Source organism: Panicum virgatum, unplaced genomic scaffold (genome assembly GCF_016808335.1).
Source record: "Panicum virgatum strain AP13 unplaced genomic scaffold, P.virgatum_v5 scaffold_5101, whole genome shotgun sequence".
Classification (NCBI taxonomy): domain Eukaryota; kingdom Viridiplantae; phylum Streptophyta; class Magnoliopsida; order Poales; family Poaceae; genus Panicum; species Panicum virgatum.
The window spans coordinates 1-6,236 of record NW_024376471.1 but is presented as its reverse complement, the minus strand read 5'-3'; the positions used below and the strand labels follow the sequence as shown (position 1 = coordinate 6,236).

The window sequence follows — 6,236 nt, the reverse complement described above, 5'->3', positions numbered from 1 at the left end:
CCATCTTCGCAACATCAATGAATTTATCCAATTCAACACGGAAAGCCCTCTCCGTCCTTTTCATGGTATACATCCACCGACGAGCCATCTACAAATTAAATTTTCACAAAACATTCCGTGGCACATCTTGAGATAATAGACTATTGATCTCGTAACAAACTTACATTATTTGACTGGTACAAATACATGTGCTTATAAAAACATATGTTTAAAAACTTGAATTTCGTACGTTGTAAACGTACACCTATGTTGCTTGGTTCGATTAAAATATATATAGACGTTAAACACATGCTTGGGTTTTCTTAAGATCCAAAGACAGTACATATATAAGAGTATATCCATATTGGAGGAATACATTTGGCGATTGCAGTTGGCACAACCAGAAGCAGCAGATCTGAGCTCCTGGTACATGTTTTATCTGTTTTAATCAATGACATCTCAAGTCCTCTGTTCATTTTTTCTTTCTCCAGCAAAGTTGGTCGATTTCTTCTCCCACGATCAATGAATATACACATTCTGCTTTCGCTGCAACTGTTTTGAGCAAACAAAACTGGTGATTGTTCTGCCCATTATCAGGTACTAGGGGCAGGAAACTCAGAAGTCATATATCATAAGTACAATACGTAGCCAGAGGAGAGGACGAATACGTTTGAGCTCAGCTGGTACATCTTCTGTTCTAACCAAGGACAGCTCAAGTCCTCTGTTTAGTTTTTCTTGCTCCATACTCCATTGAGGTTCATCAATTTACAATCAACATTGACACCTTCTGCTCTGAATGCAACTATTTTCAGCAAACAAACACTGATGATTATTGATCTGGTGGCTATTGTCAGGTACTGAAGGCAGGATACTCACAAGTCATACATCACAAGTAGGAAACTTACGTGATAATGCTTGGTTCTTCTAAGCTAGAGGCTATTTATCTTCAGAGACTAATCGACCACATCGTTCTCCCAATTCTCATCTACGGAAGGCTGAAAGCTCAAAAGGCATAAATCATAATTACAGCACAAGATCCTATTCAATTGCTTTGTGAGTTGAAGCTACGGTATGTTAATCTTAAACACCATTACTTTTCTATTTGACATGCTCAAAAGTCCTAAATCTCCTCATACATACATATGTACATATGCATGAGAAAATGCGCGTACACGCATCTGATTCTGTTGCTGCTGACCACGCATCTCTGCAAAACACCAGCCGACCAGCATCTGTCCCCATGGACGCACGTCTGTCTCTGCAACACAAAGCGCGACGCACGCAGCATGCGTTTATCGGTCCCATGTGCTTATTGCATGGCAGCCTGTTGCAATAATTACGTTTTGCGTACAAGCTAAACAAACAGACTTGCCAAGTTTTTAATCTCCTATTGCAGCCATAAAAAGATAGGCAGAAAATCGGTTGTGACCCATGTATGCTAGCTACAACTAGTCTATATTTCTTCTGTGCATATAGTTGCAAGTAACTCACTTAAAATTAGGCAATACTAGTCCACCAACCCGTGCTCCTCCACGGGCTAGAACTATAACAAATATAAACATTAATTAGGTGGTTGTGGATAAATTTAATACATACAACTAATAAAAATACTTATATTTGTTTTTTTCTTTCTCTGTCATCTGTCCACGCGCTCACATTTTCTAACTGTAATAATGCTTTCTTAGTTTGTATTCTATATTGATTGTGATAAAACTAATAATTAATTATATAACTTTTATCATCTACGTTGATAGTTTCTCACCCTTCAAAATGTGTCCTTAACATATTATTTTACGATTTAAAATTTGTCCATAGGAACTAAAAGTTAGGAGATTAATAACATAAGGAAAGTGATCAACATAGGTAACACGTCAATAAGGGGACACATGTGCCTTAACTCAACCTTACTAAATTAAACTGTATGAGAATTTATAAAACATAAATTATCATGGAACATAGGGAGTACCTTGAAATCTATGTTTAAATATGTCATCTACTTTTTTATCCTTGTTGTGGTGATGTACGAATCCAGATTTCCTTTTAAACTTTTGTTAATTTAGTTACTTTCTATTTATCTATTTTCTAATAATAGCTAATACTGGTAAATGTAGATGTAGTTTTTTAATTTTAAAATGACATAGATGTCTAATTTATATGAATATATTGGGTGTGTAGATTATTTACTATAATATATAATATGGTTTTCTATTTAACTTTATAAGATTATATTAAAGAAATTAAACATGTGTGAAAAATTACATGTAGATTTTAGGGTTGTTTTAAATAATATTTCATATTGTAAGTGGGTAATTCAAATACAATTAAAGGGGTTACCTTAAATCATCTCTTATAATATAGATAATTTGAATATATAAATTTACTGTGCTTCTTAAGTTCTATTTTATAGGGTTGTTTGTGAATTTGTTTAAAATAGAATGAATGCAATAATTATTTCTATAGATATATGTTTTTTTAAAATATTTAATACTTACTCTATCGGTCTAAAACTATAAACCACAACTAACATTTGATTCAATGTTTGGTTGTCTATTATATTTAATAAAATTGTATGTATAATATTTATTTTGTTGTGTTTTTCGTTCTTTCTAAGTATTTTATGTATTATGTTTATTGAGTATTTTCACTAATTATTTTAATATTACTGGCTAGATGTTGTACCACAACAAAAAGTAAAACTTTTAAATGGTCCTCCAAGATGTATCAATGCATGGATTAATTGAAAGTTAATAATAAGAAGAAATAGAAAAAAAGATTTTTAATGGTCCTCCAAAAAGTATGGATTTATAGGTTGAATACAGTGGGACATAGGTTAATAATAAGAAAAAATAAAAAATAAATGATCCTCCAATCGATGCATAAATTGATTGAGGTGGGAGGTGGTTTAATAATACGTAAAAATAAATAAAAAAATTAAATGTTCCTCTGTGAGGAATCGATGCATGGATTGACTGTGGTGGCAGGTGTGTTAATAATAAGGAAAATATATAAAGAGAATTTAAATGATCCTCTATGAGGAATCGATGCATGGATTGATTGCGATGGGAGATGGGTCACCTTTGGCTACTAATAATCATGGATATAATTAGAAGGCCAGATGTTTCTGATTATTGTGGAATTTTCTAGACTTTTTTCTCTTTTTCTAGAGCGCTTCGTAAGCCGTGCATCCTTTTTCATCTCCAATTAATAATAGTAAGATGTTCAGTTGCAGTTGTTCTCATCCACAACTACAAACTATTTCAATGTCCCAGTTACAACTAGATCATTAAAACCGTTGCATCTAGGACCGACGAGGCGATTGCAATTACAACTAAGGAATATACTCAGTCGCAATTGGCCAGATCCCGTGCGTGACTGCAACCGCTTCACTGCAGCCGTAATTACAACTAGGATCTTTAAATCGGTTGCAACTAGGACCAATAAAGCGATTCCAGTTACAACTAGAGAATATGCTCAGTTGCAATTGGCCTGACACCACAATTGCAACCGCTTCAATACCCTGGTTACAACTATGATTATTAAGCCTGTTGCGACTTAGCTAGGACCAGTAAGACGAGTGCAATCTGGCTTAGTTAGTTACATGACAGAGAGTAACTAAAAAGTAATTACTCTCATGCAACTAGCTTACTATCCTAGTATATGTTTTGTTCTAACCAAAGACTACTCAAGTCCTTTGTTTTGTTTTTTTCTTGCTCGATCCATACTCCTGTTAAGTTCGTCAATTACCATCAACATCCACACTTTCTGCTTTCCAGTGCAACTGTTTTCAGCAAATAAAAATGTATTATTATCCTGCCTATTGTTAGGTACTGAATCCAGGAACTCAGAAGTCACACATCACAAGTAGGAAATAAACGTAATTAGAGTTGATTCGTCCGAGCTAGAGGCTATGGTATGTTCATCTTGAGGAACTAATCAGCCATCTGTTCGAGATCCTCATCTGCTCCTTTGTGAATCGAGGCTATGGTACGTTAATCTTAAACACTGTTACCTTTCTCTTTTACATGCTCCAAAGTATGAAATCCCCTCGTATATATAATGCTTCTTGTTTCATGTGATAACAGGAACAAGAAGGCTAGACGAGACTGTTTGCGGCCACAGTTGTGCAGCTCAAAGACTAAAAGGCTAAAGAGCTCAGCTTCAGGCTAGCAGTCTACCTGTTTTCCCAGGTCAGACATCAATATCATCAACTACTGTTTCATATAGGTCTATCAGATGGTGCCAGTCATACATCATGTTAGCAAAGTAACAAAGAAACAATCATGCATGAAAAAGTGCCATAGGATTCAGTTAGTTTGGAACATGCATAACCCATAATTTATTGAGAGTACAGCTAGTTTGTGCAGATCATTTTTTTTTGTTTCAAAAGTAGCAGCTCATGTTCAATTTGGTCTGGCAGGATTTTTTGGGCAAGCAGACACTTTCAAAATAAATGATGGCCAGTATCGAAGGTGCTGCTGTGTCTGCAATTTTGAAAATTTTGGCAAACAAGTTAGCTCCATTGATGATGAAGCAGTACAGCTCTATAGTGGGTTGTGACAAAGGATCTCCAGGATCTCAAGGGTCGATTTGAGGATATCAGCTCCTGGCTAGAAAAAGCAGGATGTAAAACTACGGATAATGATCAATTTTTCATCAGACAATTGAAACACGTCGCATACGACGTTGATGATATTGTTGATGAGTTCCATCTAGAGGCTGAGAAGCACGAAGCTGAAGTTGCCAACAATATTGTGTCAAAATGTCTCTGCACAAAACCAAAATCATATCTGTTTCAATTCAAGGCAGCCCTCAAGATCAAGGCTATAAAGAAGAGATTTGATGCAATAGTGAAGCAAAGAACTGACTTCAGTGCAACAGTAAACAGTTTGCCGGAAGGTCATCCTGTTCCACACATGAACAGGACTGCCAGGGCAATTCCAACAGTGCCAAATGTTGCTGTGGCATCAATAATATGTGGAAGTGAGCGAGAAAAAGCAGGAATAATATCTAAACTAGTGGACAAAAATAACCAACAGATAATCAAGATAGTCTCCATAATTGGGCTTGGTGGCTCTAGGAAAACTGCCTTGTCTAACCTTGTTTTCGGTGATGGTAACACCGTAAAGGATCATTTTGAAGTAAGAATATGGGTTCATGTGCCTCAAGAATTTGATGTCTAAGAGCTTATGATGAAGATGTTTGAAGCCATTACTTATCAAAAATCTGAACATCATTCCATACAGAACATAATTCAACTATAGCAGATACGTTGACTGGAAAGAGGTATTTGCTTGTATTAGATGATGTCTGGACTGTGGGCCGAAGTCAATGGGAAGATTTTATGTTATAATAAAGAGAGGAGCACCTGGAAGTAGTATTTTGTTGACAAGTCGCAATAGAAATGTTGCAGAAGCAGTGGAATCAACAGATCTGTTGAAGTTGTTGTCCTTGTCTAAGGATGATAGCTGGACTGTGTTCACTCAGATCATTGGTGAGGACATAAAAGGTTTGGACTCTGAATTATTGGAAGTTGGGAGAGAGATTGTGAATAAATGTGGTGGGGTTCCACTTGCAATTAAAGTTCTTGCAAATGTCCTTCGTGGCAAGACACGTATAGAACAATGGAAGGCCGTGAGAGACAGTAATCTACTAGATGCTGAGGATAAAGAGCATAGAGTATTAGCAAGCTTGATGTTGAGCTATTCCCATTTACCATCCCATCTGAAACGGTTGCTTCACAATATGTTCATTGTTTCCTAAAGGCCTTCCGCTCGATAAACAACAATTGGTTGACCAATGGATTGCTCACAATGTGATTAGTTTGACTCATGGTTACAATTGCTTGGAGGATGTTGGCGACGAGTGCTTCAATTCACTTGTGCAAGTTTCTTTTCTCCAGGATGTGAAGGATATTTTGGGAGAGTGGTGTTGCGAGATGCATGATTTGCTTCATGATCTTGCCCAGTTCATCTTGGATGAGCAAATTTCAACTAATGTGCCAAAGGATGCAACCAGTTCCACAAAATACCACAGATACTTTTCCTTAGTTCAACAGCCAAAAAACCTTTGCCTAGAATGTTTTTCAAGAATGCACGTGCTATATATGTTGATGGTGGTGATTGTGATGATATAATATTCAACAAGGCCAAGAATGCAAAGCACTTGTGCAGTATCATTGCAAACAATAATCTATCGACAACAGTGCTCAGCTGCCATATTTCAGACAAAACATTTGAAATATCTTGAGATGTCAAGAT

General features: G+C 36.2%; 1 long non-coding RNA gene across 1 annotated transcript; it reads left to right on the top strand.

Annotated features, from left to right (window-relative positions):
• Positions 1-380: 380 nt before the first annotated feature.
• Positions 381-4,198, top strand: LOC120694345. The gene is made up of 5 exons (XR_005683447.1): positions 381-405; positions 577-662; positions 834-1,048; positions 3,804-3,963; positions 4,062-4,198. It is a non-coding gene; the product is annotated as an uncharacterized LOC120694345 (long non-coding RNA).
• Positions 4,199-6,236: the final 2,038 nt, after the last annotated feature.